We start from the raw sequence: 21,701 nt of genomic DNA, 5'->3' as shown, positions 1-21,701 counted from the left end.
CAAGAACCATAATAATCATAAAAATAATGAAAATAACTGCCCTGTCGTAACGCTACCGAAGAATTATCATTTTGCCTCACATAAACAAGTATCTAAATGCATAACTAATGTAAAAATAAACAGGAGTTATAATATTCTATCCAATATTTGACTTTCAAAGATGTGCCTCAGTAAAGCAAGTATTCGCTTTATTTTTCTAGATAGAGTTTGCTTCTTAACGATTTCTTGAAAAGTTCTGCATTTGATTACTTAAATCTATTGCTCTTCGTTATAACTTGTCCTTCAGAGAACGGTTTTCTATAAATCATCTTTGATGGTTAAAACAGAAATTATGACGTTAAATCTTGTTCCTGATTGTGCTTAAAAGTCAATGACGTTAATTGTTTCAATATAGGAGTTAATTGTACTTGACACCTGGTGTGACAGATGTGATTGTGGTGTCGTTCACGGTTCAAACGACGTCCTTTCCACGCTACGTCAGCAATTTCCGGATGTTACGGAACGACCTGTGAGTCTCTTCAAATGGGGTCATCATAGTGTGTAACGCTCCGGCAATAAATGTCCAACAAGCAACAGGTCTCGAACCGTCGGCTGTTCCACACCATACGTTGCAAGGGAAGCAGCATGCTGATTCCAATCAAGGATGGGTGTGGAGTGACGAGTGGGTCTAATGACTTCGGAGTACGCTTCGCATGCAGAAGCCCGGTCGACGGTGGGAAGGTTTTGGGAGGACGCGCGATTTGGGCAACACACCTGTCCAATGGATTCCAGCTACCCCAAAGATTAGCGACGGGGACCCGTCCGAGAGTGGCCAATGATTTATAGTCGAGGGATGGCCATAAATTTCACATTTTTCTGCTTCCCATCTATCGCCGTCGTGGTGCTGAAACCATTCGCCGGTGGTATCTTCGTGAAGATTGGAGACACTAAGTAGTTGTACGTCTAAATTCCGATCCTTCAACAGACCTGTACGCTAGTTTCCCATCGGATTCGGCGGTTCGGGACATTAAATTTGTGTCACATAGGGAACCAAGAACCGATGAGAACCGAAAGATTTTTTTGGCATTTCGTTTTCCAAGGTGAAAGTCTCTCATCTACTTCCTTCACATCCAGACCAGATATGTACGAAAGCTTCAACGAGACATCCGACTACCCATCAGGGTCCTACGTGAAAGGTTGGATTAGAGCGGTGAAAGGAAGTAATTATGCGATGAGATTGGTTGCTTCCCGGAACGGTTTGACACTATTTTGTAGTTATCGAGTTGGGTGGACTGCTCTAATCTCTGATGACATCTGTTCATGTTCCTGTCCATGAACATTGAAATCCATATTGAACTCATTTGACTCATTTCGATATGGAAAATACTTGCATGCGCAATATGTATGATTCACTATCCCACACGAGATAACCATGGTCTATATTTTTTCTTTATTGTTTAGTCAATACATCCGATCGCTGTCTTCCGTTTCGGCAGAGTTCGCCTTTCACACGTGCCACGAAACAACGTAGTATAGTCTATAATATCGCGATGACTTAAGACACCATTAGCTAGCCACCTTCGAGTAAAAAATACTTAAATGTACAAAAATCAATTTCCTCCGGCCACAGTCCACCTGATCATGATCAACAACAAATTGCTGTTGAGTTGTTGTGGGTCGACGCATCGAATCATCAACGCCTCCAGCACTCCTCAGTTGCGTTTCCCTAATCGCAGGTGGTCCGGGTAGCTACCCGCAGTGAATGACCCAACCGATTCGTAGCCATTCGTCCAAATTTTCAAATATTAGCACCACACGCCATGTGAATGGGCAGGGTTTTTTGTTGAACCGTTGTTTCGCGGATGCTGGCCATAGTTACGCAAAGGCCAACAGTCGTAAGAGAGGAAGATCTGTTTCAGCTTCCCTGCAATCGATTGCAACCCGTTGACTCATGCTGAATACACTTCCCTTCCATATCACACACCTGAACATCAGTTCGTTTTCCAGCCACTCGAATTAGACGGGAGCTATAATTTGTACCATTTTATTCAAGCGACCAACCTTACACTACTGAGAGCGTAGCTACGAAATTTTTGCTCGATAGGACAAGATGTTCAATTCGAACATGTCTGCTGTAAATCGACAACGTGCACATTCATCTTTTCATGTTTTTATTACGAAACTACCTATCCAGGGTACAGCCAAATGTACATCTACTCGCACAAAGAGATGTACCACATCTTCAGAAGCAGTGTCCATGTTATATGTAAGTTCACTTAAAATAATCGATGCTAAAAAACCAAGGTCTGATAAATCGATCGTTCAGCCCGATTGCTCAGCTATGGACGGCCACCATATGTTTGATAGTTAAGAGCCAAGTTCGATTTTCCCTCACTCATACGCTCATTCCTGTCTTTTTCGTCTCACATTTTCAATCGCAATCCCTCCCCCTGGTTTCTGGATTGGTAAACAATTATATCGTTTTATTTTAACTTTTTTTTAAATTATTGCAATTCAATCACAACATTTTGATCGAAATAAGCCGTAGCAATGAAAAAGCATGGCAGTAAACGAGTGGGTAGTTTCACCCCATAACCGTACACTGGAAAAACTTTGCTGAGCTCAGAAATAATTTTTTGATCGATCAATTACTTCGATTATTGGCGCCAATTACTGCCGGTGGCTATGATGAGAGCGGAGGGCCAGCGAAATGGTTACATAATCACATAAATCCTGATGCTGCTAACGAAACTAAATGAAAATATGTTTTTGTGCAAATCTTACAAAACGCATCAACGACGAATCAACGAACTTTGTCGATTGACAGCTGGAGAAGGTTACTAAAGCTTGTTTTTTCGCCTAACGTTTCGTCGATTAAAATTTCGTTCTCATAAAACTAATTCGATGTCAATTAAAAATGGTGGGAGTGTTATATTTAAATAATCTTACCAAAAAAAAATTCTATTTGTGCTATTTATTTGTGTTATAATTTTAAATCGAGCACCTATCCATCTTTTTTAGTGTCCATCAAAGAACGCTAACAAAATTTCATTCAACTTCGAATATTTGTTCACTAACATGGTAAAGAATTTGTTCCCAGCATCACATCAAGGTTATATCTTTTACATCCCTTTTTAATTCGACGTCGGCTCTTCAAATCTCAACGGCGGAATTCGCTGTCATACCTTTTTGTCAAAAAATGCAAAAAAAAGTACGACTTTAATCGTCAAAGTAACCGACCACCTTCAAAAGCTCTTTTGATGGCAGGTCCCATCAAAGCTTTCAAGCATGTGGTTGTATTTTAGTGCAATCCATGCCAGTGTTATTTTATTGTTCTGTTTGACCAAACGACCAAGGCTTGATCTTGGACGATGAGAACAAAATAATTCCATAGGAATTTCGAATTCGGGTTCGCATTTGGCAGCGTTCGATTACAAACCATTTCTCATCGTCGTCGATCATCAATCAGCACCAGTTGCGGTCATTGTTGTTACTACTGCTGCTAGCCCTTGAGCTGCCGCGCAAAATGCATTACATGCCATCCCTGAGCAAGACCTCGAGCTTGCCTTCACCTGTATGCCGGTACCGCATTTCACGCGACTACGTAAGAGTGAATGCAATGTACATAATAGTGTCGCGATGCTCCGATATTTAGCCCGTTGATGGAAGCGGTTGGAACAGGAGCCTTCGCTTCTCTTTATCCCAGCAATACAAAAGAACTCACCCACAAAGAGGCAACAGCAAGGAAAGGGATTTGATGCTGTAGCACGAGTGTTGCAAACTGTTACCATTCATGCTACTCGCAGTATTGCAAGGAGGAACCGATTTCATATAAGGAGCCACAATGAGACAGCACCTTGCGTTGGGTTTGATGCATGACAATCCCACAACAGTAGCTGAATGTAGCTGGCACTATTATTGAATTTTGCTACTGAGATGCTGCTTATTCTGACTAACAGAAGCTATTCAGTCGCTACTATCGCTACTAGAAAACCGATCGCAAAGAACCTAATCCAATCATTTGTTTGTCTGTCACTTCACATAATTTGGTTGCCATAAACTGCTACCATACTGAAATAAAAAAAAATTCAAAAGTGGCGCCGCATAAAATCTACGGCGCTACAAGAAACATGCATATATTGCAACTGCTTTCCGATGGCTGACAGAAGCAATGCTACAATCGAACATATTTGAAATAGAAATACAAACATCGCTTCAAAATGGCAAACAAACGTGCAAACAATTGCACTGCAAATGGCTGACCAAGTAGCGGGTGTGGCTTCCGGACCTGCCCATTGCATAGCGAACAATTTGGTCAGTGTGGGGTAGGAGCGTCCATCAGTAACGCAGATAAGCGCAACAACTGCCAAACTTGATGGAATTGCGCCAAACTTTCGCGCCGTTCACTGGCTTGTTTGAAAAATGATAATTTCTTATCAATTTGCAAATAACGAGACCCCTTCTGCCGTTCCCTATTTTTGGTGTTTATTTGTGCACTCATAAGTAAGCTACACGTAAGCAATCTTACAAACAGACGAGAATCGTGCGGCATGCAACGGCGATCGTAGTTTTATCGTGGCATAAATCGATTACGAAATGGCGCTTATTTCGTCCAGCGTTATCTCCGTACAGCTTCTATGAAGAGGGGTGGCATACTCTATGTTTTCAACTCCACCCAAACCAATGAGTTTCCATCATCTGCTGAATGCTCAATCAACATTACGCGTCTAATAGTGCCGCTTCTCTTTGCTTCCCTTGGGTTCGAATATTTCCACCGCCTAATTTGTAATCCGAGTGCCCAAGGGAAACCTCTCTCTCTAGAACTTATCGCAGCATTACCGGCTGTACGGATCCGAGTGTGTAACTCGGGTGCTCAATCAATGTAATTACCATATCATCCATAATCGCACCTCATTCTAAGCCGGCAACGCTGTATCGTGCAGTAACGTTTCCCGTTTTGCAAAGGAACCGGCCACCGCAAGCCTTCATTCGGAAGCGTGAAGGAAACAGACGGCCAATGCTTCGCTTTGGCTAATCATCACATTACTCTTCTACTTGCAGTTTTGTAACCGAAGCTTGTCGTTAGGGAACAGCGAGGCGCGATCCTGCTAAGCAGAAGATCGTACTACCACCACCGATACTCGCGACTATCGATTGTGAGCCACAGTACTGTGTTGCAAAATTCCATTTCGCACGGTTGCCCTTGGGTTTACCTGCCCTATGCAGTCACTTTTCTTAAGATGTAACACTCATTTTCTTTCTTCGCTTCTTCTTGCTTACTTAATTCACCGTGGAACCATGGGTGGAATGAAGTCAACGAAGGTTAAAAGTTGTTCAGGATCAGCAGCAGAACGAATGGATTGTGGCGGTACTACAGAAACCCTTATCTTACGATTTACTTTGACAGTAGCTCTTGTCAGCTAGGGTCAATTGTAACAAATAGGAGCAAATTGTTTTGTGCCCCAAGTCGAAGGTCATGGTAAAAGTTCCATCGAAATGCCTGCGGAAAGAAAAATACTTTATAGATAGTACAACTTTTCATTTATTTTCTGGGTGCTTGTCATTTACTTGCAATGAAGGTTTTTTTAAATAATATTAATATTTTCTTTTATCCATTATCTTTGCAGGTGAGTTTACCTACCAACAATTTACTGGAGAGATGCCCTTTGCTTTCACACAATATGGTCCTCACTTCGAGATCTAAAACCATGATCAAATTGTAAGTCCACTGTTGCTCACCCGTAAACAAATCGTTGTCTAAAAAAAATGTCAGACTACTGTTATACTCCAGCAGCGCTACTTTTTGGGTTATTCTCCTCACATATCTAACTGTTAGTCTTCCACAATAATTTTCCGTGGAGTGATTTGCATTGAAAATCTCTAGATCTTTGGTATCCTGCTATGAACCCACACGCATGTAGCATAATTGCTGAACGCAAATTTTAATTCCATATAGTAAAATTGTTTGCTTCCACTCCAAGCAATAGACTTGCTTCGTTTGCTACACAAATAACTATTCTCGCTGTTTGCCGGGAAATAAGTCCAGGACGATTCAACCTGGCAGGCGTTCTGTGATCAATCCATCAATCTCCCAGGTCACCTAAGCTCCTAAGTTCGGTCATGTGAAGGATGAACTGTAGCGGAATTCATTTCTCCTGGGGCAGGTCTTTACCGCCAAACTCTACCACACGGGAGCACGTGTATGCGACTGGACGCCCGTGTTTCATTTGATGTCGCAAGTTAATTAACTTATAACCATCGCCACTGGGGACCGCAAGCAAAAGATTCATATAAAAAGTTTGGAAAAACCACCCCGATCAAACAGGCCAATGCTCTCCGGCTTTATGTCATGACATGTATTGTGTTTGCGCGCGCGGTTATGCTATTGATGATGATGATGATCGGCCAGCTCGAGATGAAAATTCGGGAGCCCCAGGGACACAGTCGGGGGTGCGTGTCTAATAATGCGCAACAACGGCGCAACACAGTGACGTACCTACCGGTAACGGGTAAAAGTCTGCACGAAAGCCTTTCCTTTCACTCCGAGTGGGCGCCCCGTCCGGCTAAGGCGCGAATCGACACACGGACGTACACAAATCGTACAATTAATCAAAACCATACTTAATTACAGCCGCAACCGGGAGTAATCATCCCAGAAAGTACCATCGGCGGAATCTGGCAATCCTCGGTCCCCACCGGGTGCCTGGTTTGTTACAAGATGGCCAACATACACAACACAAGCTCATTTGCAGCTACCGAGTCGCCTGGATTGCCTTCCGGTGGCCAGACGACTGGTGAATGAAGGATTATGAACTTCTCGTAAGGGGAACCCGCAAGTCCATTGTTTACTGCCTATCCTGACACCCGTGCGCGGATTACCTTCAACCTCCCGTTATGCTCGACACAAGAGCACTTCGATCAACATCGATCACGTATGTGCTACGTGCAGAGCAGGAGGTGCCTTTGTTTGGGGCCAACGAAGTCATCCAAATCAAGCGTCGATTATCAATCATGACGCACACGGGACCCGGGGAAGGTGTGTACAAGAATCCGCTCAATGTACAGTCGGAGGCTAATGGTATACCAAAGGCGAACAGCGAAAGAAATGACGCCCCCCATTACCGTTTGCGGCTTCGTTGAGGAAGAAATTATCGTATTTAAACGTCAAATGATTAATTTGACCAAGGTGTTGACCACCAAGCAGGGCTCTCAATCAGTCAACTATGCCTAGGATAGTGCACGATGAACATACCTTTCGCTAACCCTTCGTGCGGACCGCCATCATAACCGAATTCAAAAACATTGGTAGAAGGGCAGAAGCATCGGTCTCCTCACTCACGAAGCGCTCCCATATGCGCACACACTCTTCAGGTACTTCCAAACCAGACGCACCTTACCGCAATCATCGTAGTCGGATTAGCGGGCTTTTATGACGACGCTAATTTGGGTGTAAGCTTTTATAATCCGCTCGTAAATCGCTCGCACCGTACGGTGGTTCGCTCCTTTGCACTGGGTCATTTGCGAGCGGATATTTCTCATCGCATTTGAACCGTCCGTTCCATGTTTGAAGGGTTCCGACTGAGAGCCACAGGTCCAAACGCTGGGGGTCATAGAGATTTCGACTCGTACAGCTCGCACTCGACAGGTGTGTTGTTCTTGTGACCTCACGAGCCTTTTGAATCATGGAGTACCGAAAGAAACGCATACCACCGCGCATGCACGCATGACGACAGGGAGTCGTTCAATGTTGAAACCTGCAACGACCTTCTGTAAGAGGGCTGTCGAAAATTTGAATTTCGTCTCTTGATTCGATCCGGGAGTTTATTTATTTGTTTAGAGTTTTGCCAACTGCAACCCGCAAGAGGCATAACCGCGCAATCGAAAGACCTTGCCATTGTGGGATGGGGTGGCGATTTCGCTGTGCAGACCACAATGTATATCATCGATCAATCATCAAGCGCTCCACGAGGGTGTGATGTTGAAATAATCTTGGCCCGAATGAGGGACACAAGATCATCAAGCGGATCGATCGTTTGTAAAGGTTTTTTGAGTGTTTCTTTTTTATAAAACATTGATGTCTCATCAATCTTGGTTTAAGATAGTGAAAGGACTTCTACGTTGGGGTGGTAGAAGTGGGATTCGATTCCTAACAAAACGCAAAAAATCAACATCAAATCAAATTTAGTTTTCGTTGTACGTTGTCCAATCTATTGGACGACACGCCAGGGTCACAATATTCGTACATTGAATCTAAAGAAAAACTACATGTGAGGACAGTGGATGCATTAGGAGACGACACGGCACGTTGCGTTGTGATGCTGTAATTCCAAATCGTGCGACGAAATGGTACATTAATGTAAAAGAAGGCCACATATGAAGCTCGTTTCGATTTGTCTGCAAATAGTCTTCCCATCAGGTGACGGTGGCTTAAAGTAAGGATCACTACAAAAAAACCATAACCTCACTAGTACCAGCGTGATCATCATAATTCGTTCTGCATCAATCTTCTTTATTGGAAACACAAGGGCACACGAGCGGAATGTTCTGTCTAAACATTGGCGATTTCTATTTGCCATTACTGATCGTTTATCCAAATATTTACCACCCACCCAACGCCATCGGTAGTTCCCCGCTTCCGGATTGCCGGACACATTGCGGGTGCAGCTTGTGCAATTTACTTCACCGCAAAACCCATTAGCCAAGAACCGCTTGAGAGATGGTGCATGGTTGTTGTTGCAAATGGGTTTTTTTTTATTTTCAGTTCTCGTTTTTTAACGCTGCTCCTTCCTTTGTTGTTTGCCTATATCTAAGTTTGCTTGCCTTTCTTTACCGAACAAAATTCTTCTTTGGTGTAAAATCAAAGGTGTAGATCACGGACGAGTGAAACGGCGTCTCGTGTTTGAGTAAATATGCACATGTACTTCGGAAGTCCCTGTACAATGCACACCCACCCACAGATAGATGCATTTTCCGATTCTACAGCCAACCAATGTGCACCAAACCGTAAGGGGCGAACATGTGCGAACGATGCAAACGATGGTAAACAAAACAATTCCATCTTTTCCCTAGCCAGCCAATTATTAAAATACCATTCACCGTGTGTCGTTCGATGGCGTGCCCCTTTTTGGTTCCCCTGCCTTGAATAGCAGATTGTATGCGGAGTGTCGAGCGATCGGTGCATCTCCCGTTTAATGGCATACGACGGTGTGCTGCACCTGATGAAATCGGTCTCTTGGGGGCTTGCCTGGGTGCCTAGCTACAGCCACTCGCGAATTCCAAAGAGCCTCCCTACTGCAGCTATCCTAGAGATCATTTGGTGTATTGTGTGTCTTTTTGTCTCGGATGTTTGTTTCATTCGGCTTACCATATGTAACTTTCTGCTCGGAGCCTGTTTGTTTCAGTGTTAGCTTTGGCTGGATTGTGTAGGATCGTAGTACGTGCGCCAGTGCATTCGGGAGAAAGGAAAAACACACGGTCAAACGTTGATAGTGAATGGCCACGGTATTCCGGATGGTGGGAGTGGGGACGCTGACAAAACAATAATGAATTTGCATACATTTTACCTTTTTTTTATTCACTTTCTGCAACACACTCACTCTTCAATTCTCGATTTCGCATTTCCGGGACGAGTTTATCAATCGGCTGAACTCTTTGTAAATTAGTAGCATTAAGTATGAGACACCTGGTAATAGTTTAGTTTCAGTTTTTTGTTTGCCACTTTCTAGCGAATATTGCTAGTTGATGTTAGGGGCTCTTACGTTCGGCTGCTCACAATTAGCGTCAGCTAAAAAGAGTTCATGTATTCATATTCTGTCCAACAAGATCTTTAATAAATAATTGAAGATTTTAATAGTTTTCAACTCAATAATGTTATTCCATCAAGGTTAAATCTTTAACCCTTTTGAAGACCTTTTGAAGCCACTCGGTATCGGCCGTTTAGTGTTCCCATCTGTAACACAACACCGATCTGATATTTCTGGCTTTCGTTGATTCGTATTTAACAATACGTTGTTCTGCTAACTATCCACTAAATTCCAACCTTATTCAATATATTTTGGACCAAACTAAGGTGAGAATTATAAATTAAGTATCAGATGTAAAACCATATTTTCTTAAGTATATTAATTGAACAACATATTTCAACAGAAATTGAAGCAGCCGTACTTGATAGCCTGATAGACCTAATGGTAAAAAGGTTTCGCTACAGACATACATTTTTCTTGATATATTTTAGTAAGACATTTCATTTTTGTATAAATTATTACAATCGAAATGAACTGCTACAGCTATTGATCCTCAGCAAAAGCGTTGCTCATTAAACGTTTTAGAAATATCGCGGGCGGGCGTTTCCGTTTTGTCACAGACAAGCGTTAATTTATTGAAGTATTAAACATATTTACGTTGGCGGCTCCTGCACATGTTTTTGTCGGCTTCATTGAGACCCTCCCAAACCAAAATCAGTTAGCTGTCGCATTCATCGTCCCCTACTTGCCATTCTATTCTAAGAGGGTTTTTGCCTGCCATTTTCTTCTCTTTATAGTTCTCCTTCGTCTGAAAAAGAGTTTGCCAGATATATGCCCGACAGCTCCATGCTCGCATGCGGCATGATCCCTTTTCCGTTCCACTTAATCTTCAAATAGGTTCGAAGAACAGTCGCGAAATACACTCCTTCAATGGACCCAAACCCTGTTTGTTTTCGCATTTACCTCCTTCGCCCCGGCAGACGGTATGCACGGTGGAATGCGTTGTACGATTCCCGGTCCGGAGAAGATTAACGATCTTCCATTAGATTTATTGGCATTAATCGGTTCCGATAATGGTTAAATTTAGACAGATTTCCGAAGTAAGCAACTTTACCCGTTCCACCGGCCGCGTTTGCGCATGAATCGTTGTAATTGTTACTTGTCCCAAACCGATCATATGTGGAAAGCAACCGCAAGCGCATACACACAACTGCATTCGTGTCTCTGGTGTGTGTGTATGTTGGTGGCGGCGGAGGCGATGGTGACGATTGAATTCCGAATACCACAGCCTCCTTGCCCAGTCTTGCGGTCGTATCTTCCCTATTGGGGTGGTTCGTTTCGTCGTCCCGTGAAAAGAGTTTATTGACTTATTTGGAGGTGTTGAACATATTTAGCGTTTGTGTTGTGCTATTTTCTATTCAGCCGCTGCTCAACAGTTTCATCGCATTGAGCATTGAGCGTCACCCTTGCAGACTGATCGAAAACTTTTTGCTGCAACGGGATCTTGGCACGATGGATCAGATGCAAATTATTCTCACCCAGAGACAGCTCGCCTCGTTGCCATTTAGGGGCTGTTATTTTCATTGGTTTTGTTTTTCATTAAGTGATGTGCAGTGTTTTTCGAACGCATGGTGATTCCTTTATTCTTAATCAATTACCCAACATACAAACAAAACACTGTGTTTACTAATGATAATATTGTAAAACCTGTAAAAATTGAGCAAAAAATTATAAAATGTTGGAAAACAGTATTTTTTCCAGTATGAGGTACTACCCTAATTGAGTATTAATCCTAGCCTCGTATATGACCAGAGGAACGGGTTCAAACTCCATTCGGCCATTGAGGTGGTAGTATCGCAAAAAAAGCATAAACTTTTTTTTAGTTAACTCGGAATTTGCTGCAAAGACCTAAGAAAATTAAACTCTACGCTTAATGTATTTTTTGTCACAGAAATTCCCTAGCTTTATGCCAAGAAACTGGCAAAAACCGCTCCCACGAATCCGATACTGGTTGCTATCTTTTTCGTCACATCGTATCCACGCCGAATGTGAATGTTTACGCAAATGACATTCATCTTTTTAGTTGCCACTTACACACACACACACACACACACACACACACACACACACACACACACACACATTCAACGAAAGTGGATACCGTCGACCTAGAGAGGAATACTGAGCCATCCCTACAGGGCTGCATTTCAGTTCGGATGTTGTCCGTGTTTTGCACAGAAGACGGCCACATTGCAGCCAAGGGTGGAGTATGCATTCTGGTGTACATACGGGCTGAGAATTTTTCGTATTTTATTTTACATGCACTTTCTGCATTACGATGCAACCACTGATGAAGGAACACGCCGGGGACAGACAAGCGTAAAGGCGAAGATATTGTCAGTCGTCTGGGTGGTTGACTGCAGCAGGATCGGTGCAGTTTTATAATAATTTGTACCACCGCCAGTTGCACCTGTTTCAACTCTTTCAGTCTCTTCTTCATACTTTGCGTTATCTTTCTTCTTCGTGCTATTATTTCTTATAAGGGTTGACTCTTTCTTCATTCTTTCTCTTAAAAACTCCCTCCTCCTCTCTGGACCTGCCGTTGACAAAGGTCCTTTTTATTCGTTCTTTCGCACAAGATTTCTACATGTCTGCTTTGTTTTGTCTGGTCCATCGTTTTATGCAGCATGCACTGCTGTCATGTTCGAGATATTCGTAATGTATCAGTTTGCAACACCCGCAGTTTCTTTCATTTGCATATTAGTTTCTCTGTTCATTCGTTATGTTTGCCGCCTGATACGATACACAAAATTTACACAAAATCTATGACAATCGGTAGGATTTTGAACTATATTGGTATCGTTTCATTTGGCGTTGATTTAGCGTTTAAATGGTTTTATGGTTGTCTGATATCCAATGTAAATACTACATCAATTTTGGCAAAAATTCACCGTACAACTAAACACTCTTTACCACGACTAAATGCAGTTTATACCGAGTCTCTCGTTGCATTGCACACTTCATTTGACGAAGAAATGGAGATTCCTCGGGGCCAATAATAGCAGCGCGATTGCAAAGACAAAGGACCAACACACATAGCATGAGTGATCGTCTCGGGCAAAATGAGCTGCATCATTCCATGCTATTGTGCTGTTGCTGTAACGCAACCGCTACCGCTGAGGCAACAATTTCGGCGCACATGTACAGTCCATTGCCTACCAGCAAATTCCACCGACGCAGTCCGCGCGACACAAGACAAAGCGTCGAGATATTCTGCACCGGAATTCAACGCACCCGTTCGCTCGACCTTCTCTTTAAGATGCCTACCCTAATGGACAACGATTGGATCGTGACGAACAAGGCAATGTTTGGCCACATTTGATCGCATCATGTGCGCGTGAATCATCGTGACTCATCGTCTGCTGATATTTGATCCTCTCGCAAAACAGTATGCTGCTGCACAGTGCATAGTCTGCTCTGGTTGTGGGAGATCATCCCCCTAGGCTAGCGAAACACGAATCTCTGGGAAAGGCAAAGATCCTGTGGGAAACAAGTGAGAAGTTAGCTTGCCAGAATTAATCTACGTCACTCCGTCTGCTGAGAGACGACGACGACGATGCAAACGATGATGACTGCCGCGACAGCAAAGATTCTGCTACTCCCGCACATATTCTACTTGCACAAGGAAAAAGGTCGACGCATATTTGCACTGTACCAGTATCTACGGTGTGACGCGACTTGTCGTGTTTCTCAGGATGTGGGACTTCCCCACCCACCAACCAACGGTTTGGTGACGAGAACGCAAATTGAATCTAGCGTGCATACTAATTGCACTTGCCACATGAATAATCTCATCTCGTCATTAATTAATTTCGAACACGCAGAACGCCACACAGACTTCATGCACATTCTGCTTACAATCCTCAGCTATGTGTGTGACTCCCGCTTTTCGCCGAATGGAGGTGGTTAGGTTCTGACCTGACGCTCCACATCACTTGCACACGCTGCGATCTATTTTGCGCTACTCAACACTGTAATGGAACATTTCCTACCGTCTCGGGGATTAGTAGATAAGATTTTCGTCATCCGGCCATACCGGGTGGCTTACGGGACCGTGCAATGGATTCGGGAAATGAAGAACGTCTTGATGATCAATTAAGTTTCGAGATAGCTCCTCCGATGTAGAAGGAAATTAAGTCTTTTGACATTTGAAACACCCAAGAATGATCGAAACAAACCCAAAACGACCAAACAAAAAAAAAAGCACAGTACATAACCCCCGGAGGCAATGTTTCCCGTACTTAATACTTGTCCAACGCGTCTCTTATACCCAGCTACGTGCCAACTACACGTCCGTCTATTGCACGAGCTGGTTCAGCGACTAGTTGCTCAACGTTTCGTTGCGCTCGAAAGGACACACACTAGTAGGACGGATGAAATAATCTCACCCGCTGCTTGCACTCGGACAGATGTTAGCTTGTTAGAGTTTGACTGACATTCCGGTGGCGCTAACGAACGATTCACAAACAAATTTCCTACAATCGGCCTCAAGGAATGAACTCTAGACTTCCAATTGTACAACACTAGGCATACAAACAATGATGAGTAAAGTGTTTATACGAATCTTGTCAACCAACGGTAAACAAATTTTATCCGATAATTTTTGCAATATCATCATTGATTTGTTCTCGATCCAATGTCAATGCTCAACTCAAATAGTTAATCGTATCAAATAGTGAATTATATTGATCGAAGTGAAGCGTTCATCGATTCAAACGTCGTGATCCTATTTTTACTATCACACGCTAGATTTGCATGATCCTCTTATTAAAAGTTAAAAAAAATTATTTTTGCTTTCGAGAACAATGAGAACAGTTATACTACTTCAGTTATACTACTTCAGTACAAAATATATTGCTACTTAAGTATTTCGTTAAAATATGTTCAACAGCATCTACGTCTCAAGCCCCTCTCATTTTGTCCTATAAATGTTTCCTCTTATTGCCCAGCCTCTGCTTTTCAATGTTCCACTTCCGGCGCTCCGCCCTATTTTTCAGATTTCACATGTCCACTCCAGTTCCAGCAACTTATGCGGGAATTCCCTTCTAGTTTTACTTTAATGATTACAAGCTGCCATTTCTTGCATTTAAGTTGCACAACAGCCAATCGCTTCCTAAGGTCAGCAAGTGCTTAACGCTGGTCGCTTTGCAACACCAGAGAATGACCGACAATCTGAATGACCAACACCAATTCAAAAGAACAAAAACAAACACAAAACAGAGCATGGAAACAAAAATATTAAATCCCCACAATGCCCAAGTAAAACCATGCCAGGGGAAAGGGACATTGAAGCAGTCACATATGCATGAACGTACGTCGCTGTGCGCGTCGTTCGGGGGAAGAGATGACAAGAAGCAAATATTTTTATTTATTGTTTTATGTTTTATGCTTTTATCTTTCGGCGCTGGTATTGCGACGATTGCGGAGCATTTTCGAAAGACAACGACTATGCCGTGCCATATAGCTGTCGTTTTGCTGGAAGTCTTGAAAAAGGGACACACACAGGAGCAACATCCTTCTGCACTTGCTCGTGCCTCCACGGGGCGACCACTGTACATCATGTAAGGGCTAGCCACTTTTTTCCCCTTTTCATTGCCTTCACCAGACCAGGCGAAAAATAAAAACGCGTATGGGTGTGCTGAAAGGTAGTCCCCCTTTTTCTTGCTTCTGGTGTTCGCTGCCATAAGCAAAACCATCTTCTCTTATTGATATCATATTGTCTGCATTGCGCTGCTGCAATTTTTGCGTCCCTGGCCACTGTACCTTCGTACATTCTCCAAGACGCTGGCTCAAAACGAATTCCGCGATTCAAGCGTTATTTTCACTTCCATCGGACTCGGAAGAAGTAGGAGTAAGATGATGAAGAGATTCCACTTCGCCCGACTGGGACCACCTTTTATATCCTTGAAATATGTATACGCTATCGAACCAGCAATTGGTTACTGCGAAACCGGGTGCACGTTGCCACTTGTGTTTGTGCTCGTTGTTAAGTAATAAAGAATCAAATCCAATTCAAAAGGGCGACGGAAAAAATCGTCAACCCCATCTACCGTGTGCCCAGCTGCAAACGTACGGACGACGAACAAAACGTGATTTTATGACAACGATCACCAGTCGTTGCAGTCGTTCAAAACCGCATATCAACATATGCTCCACATCACACAGCTTGGCGGGCGATGAAGAAGAATTTATTTTCAATAAATTTTACGATTACGTTGCAAATTTTATACCGATAACGAATCAATCGATGAATAATTTACGCTCTCTTATGCTTTTATTACGTTACGGACGGATTGTCCGTTTACTCGTAATGGCATTTGAAGACAATTTTATCCAGCACTGGATGAGATAAGTTCGCTGTTTTGATAGCTTGACGCAGAACGGCGTTTTTCATATGAATGAATGAAGGTGTAAGAAAAGAGGATACAGAACTTTGCGTAGTAAAATGAGTAACATTTATTAACTTTATACGGGTTTAGCAAAAATTAAACTATTATCCAATCCACAACGGTAAGGTTTACGTGCCATTTTTGATTGATTTTTTTCCATATTGTATTTTTTCTTAATCGTCTTGCTTAAACATTAGGAGATCTTCATTTATATTTTAAATTTCAAGCGAAATGATTTAACATCATACAAATAGGACACTGATGATGCATAATCTAGGCTAGGTTGGCGTTTATTAATTAAATGTGCTATCATTCCATCATGCATCATCAAGAAATTAATTCTTCAAACATCTAAAAAACGTTCAAATCTACACTAACCATGCTACTACTCGTTTCAACAGAAAATCGCCTTTACGCAATATGGGAACGTAGAAAACGCTTGGGCATAAATCATCCCCAACCAAGTCGCCGACACTGACAGGCTTTGTGACAGGCGTGCTCTTAAAGTGTCGGTCGAGAAAGTTTGTGAGAGCTCGGTGCCAAACTGTTGTCCACGCCTTGGCTGAATGGACTGCACACTGAACGGATTGGGTCACAGATAACCTACTGTTACTACCACCCTGTCTTTTCCTCTGACCTTTGGCCATTCCGAGCGACTGATTATCATGTTTTTGGATCCGCCACAGTAAAAGAACTAGCGTTTTCCGTGCCAAAAACTAGCCTAGCGAAAACGAAAGCAATAAAATTAAAAATATATCGTCCTTAACATTCAACTTGCTGTCAACAGTGTTATCCTTCGTGCCGCTTCCTTCAAGTCCGCTAACCTGCTGGCGGTGACGAGTTGAAGTTTGGTTGGAAGTTATGTTGTCGAAGCTCATTTGCTCTGCGGCTCACATTTCTTTTCCATGGTCGCCCTAACCCTTACTTGGACATACTGGAATGAATGGCATTAAATGGAGGCGCATGGTCGCCCACGGCTGGCTGCGATTGTGATGATGAAGATGGCGATTTTGTTTATTTATTCGATAGCCGCAAGAAAAAAAAACAATTCCAAAGTAGAAACATTCCGTTGCAAACGAGACACATATAAACGAGATCAATTAATTTCCGTCTACTCAACTTTGGGATCTTTCCTATACGAAAGAGTGGTTTCTTGAAAGTCTCAAAATATGTCAATTTCTTCACAACAAAACTGTGAGCATAATTCTTAGCCAAGCTCAAATTCACTTTGCAAACAACGTTGATAAAAAACATTGAGAAAATTTTATACTCTTGTTGGGGCTTGAGTAAACTCGAGTAAAAAAATGCAGAACAAATCCTTCTCTAATAACCAAATCACAAAAAATGTAACCACATTTTTCTACCCTCAAGTCGGGAAAAGCTTAAGATCGTGGTTGCACACACCCAAATACAAGCTTTGTAACAATATAAATCAAAATGCAAATGGTCCTCCGGGACTGATAAATCGAGACTATCTCTACTGCTCTACCCCTTTGATATCCACGTACTGTCCCATTCGGCTTTGAAGTATTGCTACTGCCGAGTTGTCTCATTTCTTCGCAGCAACCATAACTGACCCAGGTTTCGTCGTCCTTGCGCCTTTTTATAAATTTTCGGCGAACCATTTATAAACATCGCTTTATGCTTTTTCTGGGATTTTGCTTTTTCTTTACTAATTTACCCATTCTATGTTTAGTAATCTCTGGTAGTGATTTTTTGTGAAGAATTCGTTGTCTTTCGTAACTAATTCGTTCACATTCTTGTCGTTCAATCAGCTTCCGGTTATGGTTTGCATGCGAAAGTTTGACTAGCTTCTTTTTGTTTCTTTTCTCAGTATTATACATTTATATCGCTTTAAGAATTTTGGTCATTCTATGCTTTCAGCATCTTCACTTTAAAGATCATAGCTTACTTGCTTACTCTTAGTCCTTTGTTCACCCAGTCGAACACGTTTCGACGCCATCGTTCGAATAGGACTATTTGTTTCTTATTTTTTTCCCACACACTATCTCACATCCGTAGTGAACACGATGCATGGAATTGCTTTTTGTGTTACTATGTTTTCCATTTCGCCAACGCCACGCTCTATCGCACACCAATATTTGGCGCGTTTTATTTATTACATTTTTATTTTTGTGAGAAACACAATTGTTTCCTTTCCTGGTGAGCGCTTTCGGAGTTTTATTCATGCGTTGATGTATTATATTTATATATGTTTATACTTGCTTGTTAGTTTTGTTGCATGAGGTGACATTTCTTTTACTATAATTTGGCAAGTTGACAAACGTCACAATGTAAATTTCCCTATACATTTTTACTTTTGCAGAGAAGCATCTTATAATTTTGTTTTCTTGCATACTTAACTTAATAATCTCTGTATATACTATTAAAAAAACTTCTTTTTTACATTGTTTATGTGCCTGTATGAAGAGCTTTGGATTCAATTCTTAGCTTACCCTTTCCTCTCCTGTACTGCGCATTCTATAACGACAGTAAGACATTATTTTATAAATCGTTAAATAAATAATCTAATAAAATACCGCATTGATAATCACTACGATACAGGCAAAAGCTAATCCTTGGTAGCATCAACCAATCAACCAACCAACCTTTACACTTCTGCACCTTCTTTTGGACGGTTTTTGTTCCAATCGCTCAAAATCGCTTCCCTCCGCAGTCATTATTCATTCCGAGCTACACGCCGGCAGACACACAATAAAGATCGTTGCACATGCACCATCTGCACTAGCAACTCCGTATGATGCCTCTACTCAACTGGTGCTTCTGTTGTGACGACAAAAAAGCATCAGCATACATCATCGTCACCAAAGAGTTGGAAACATAAGCGATGGGAGCATCAGAGGAGAAGGCAAATTACAATCTCGTTGTTGGGTAAATCGAATATGCAGAAGGGGCCGGAATCAAGTGGTGTTCGTGTATTTGTATGTGTGCATGCATACTTTATGGTCACGCATTGAGTGTTCGATCAAGAGTCAGTGAAGTGATTTGCTGTCGAACCCAACCGACGAACCTCCGAAAATGAGTCGCTCCTGGTGATCGGAACCAAGAATGTGAATGCTCGGCTACTCTCTGTGGCACTTTTCCTGACATCTTTCCCCTTTCGCCAAGACCATCGCATCGTTTATCAAAAACCTTTATAATTCCTACCCGCTTAGTTGGTCGAATATGAGGTGGGAGTGGCAAAAGGAGCAGTCCCCGGTGTCGTCTTTTTTGCCGGGTAGCGTCCGTATCTTCCTTGAAATGGCTGTCGGCCATTACGACTACGTTGCGTATGAACGTGTAATTATCTCTAGCGGTTCCGATGATTCCAAGTCCCCGCACCCCACCCATTGCCTAAGGCTCGACTGCGGTACATCAACCTGTCGTTCGCGGACTAGCCTGGCGGCCAATGCAGCTCGCGAAAGCCATCGAGCCGCCAACGGAGACAATGCGTTCGAAGTGGTTTTGCCCACTTTATCAATGCCAGCATCGACAGCTACGAATTTGTATGTTATTTTCCTTCGCTTTGCAGTTGCGTGCTTATTATTATTATTTTTGGAGACCTTGCTGTACCCCAACTAGGTATGGTTTGGCTTATGGGTGCCAACATAACATCAGATACACACTTCATGATAGGGCATGTATTCACGAGCGTTGTTCGTCTGCCTCCCACATCAACCCACTGCAAGAGAAAGCAAGCGTGAAAAAGAGAAGGATAAATGATGTAGGAAAAAATTATGCCACCGAACAAGGAGAAGATGATGGAGCCCTACGGCCTTCGGCGTCAATTTTTGCTCTCTCTGAAGAACAGCTCAATGCGTAGTCGCTTCGTTCCGACCAACCAAACCAGCTGTCGAAAAGTTCAGTGTTGCATGATCAACCTCTTTGTTTTCATCTTTTCGGTTGTTTCTCTCATTTTTGTTGGTAATTTTCACACATGGATATACACTCAGTACCGAAGGTGAAAGGTACTCCAGCGAATCCATCCAAGAATCCGTCTAGTCATTATCATCACACGGAAAGGAAGAATTCGATCATGTTTTCCAAAATATGATCAACCATAATTACAAAGACCTTGCAACTTAAGATACACTCCAAATGAACAATCATACGAAACGATTTGACGGTAAGAAGAATGCATTTATGCTCATGATCACATTCAACACCAGCCATGGCGCTAGCCATCGCTTGCAAGAGACCATTTGCAGGCGATGGCGCCTAAATTATGGTCATGTGCTTACCAAGATGTTGAAGAAACGGTTCTAAGGCCTTTTCACCCTCTCGAATCGGTATTGGTGAACCACGGGTCATAACCAACGGCAGCTGAACGCTGCTAAGTTAAAGGTAACCGTAAAGCAGAAGCATATTAACATGATAAAGCGTCTAAAAACAACATTTAACCTACAACAATTCTCACACTGATGCGAACTGAAGGGTTTACCGGAAGAAAAAACATTTTTCACATGCATGTTCTATCAAAACAGAGAAATAAATAAGCAAAATCATTCGAGTGAGGATGATCATTACTTGGAGTCAATATGGCCTTTTTGCACTTTTTCATTTGTCGAAAACGAATCGTTTTGTTCAGCGTTTAATGTATCGATGGAAAACAATTTGCCAATGAGTGGGAGGTTGTGGTAAAGTATATCTTTTGGCTGAGCTGATTAAAAAAAAGTAAACACCATGCTCTTGAAGATGAAGATGAAGGAAGCGAGAAGGTAACCATTATGAAAGCAACATTTAAGAACCATAGAGAAGAATGTTTACCGCACGTACGATCGTGTATCGGCTTTTGGCGTATTTATTTGACTCCCTCAACCCCTTTGTTGTTTACATGCTGTGGGTGCAAATTTGTGAAGCATGACTGTGCATGAAATTGTCCTTGTTGAACGTATATGTATGTTGACTTGTATATAAGACGATGTTAATGTTCGGAAGATATTTTTTCAGAGATTGTTCTACTACAATTATTATTTTATTATTAAAATTAAACTTCACACATGATTTTATACCGTTTATGAACTATTGTGTCTTTTTTAATTAAATGCTTAAATTCGGTATATTCAGTCTTTGAATCCACAATAAAGCATTTTTTGCGATTTTGCTTAGAATTAAATATAACGCAAAGAAACCTTTACAACTTAATCTGCTTGCTCTAACTAATTCCAAATCTGCTCCGTATTTTGTTTGAATAAGGAAAAGTCATACTTTTTTCACTCAATTAACCGGTTTTCTTGCCTTTCGACGGCTTTTATCACGTTTCCTCTATAATCCACCATCCCTATCAGCACCCGATTCCCGGTTGGTCTATTGATATCTCGTTTTCCCCGAGCCACAATTAAACCGCTTCAGAGTTTCAACCAGTCGAAGATTGAAACGCTCGACCACACTGATCTAGCGAATGATCACAAGCTTGTAGCTACCACCTGCTGGGATACGGGATGAGAGATAGAATAACTTAATTATTTAAATTCCCACAATTAAAATATTGGCCTGATTCTCTAATTTACCACCCCGGCGTAGATTCGGC

The 21,701-nt window shown here is 42.2% G+C and overlaps 1 protein-coding gene across 2 annotated transcripts in view; it reads left to right on the top strand.

The window, feature by feature from the left end:
- The window catches only part of LOC125764661 (zinc finger protein 860), a 76,750-nt gene that overhangs the window by 42,635 nt on the left and 12,414 nt on the right, over positions 1-21,701 (top strand). The window lies entirely within an intron of this gene.

The sequence above is a fragment of the Anopheles funestus genome, chromosome 2RL, assembly GCF_943734845.2.
Source record: "Anopheles funestus chromosome 2RL, idAnoFuneDA-416_04, whole genome shotgun sequence".
Classification (NCBI taxonomy): Eukaryota; Metazoa; Arthropoda; class Insecta; order Diptera; family Culicidae; genus Anopheles; species Anopheles funestus.
The sequence above is the reverse complement of the archived record's forward strand: the minus strand, read 5'-3'. Positions and strand labels throughout refer to the sequence as shown.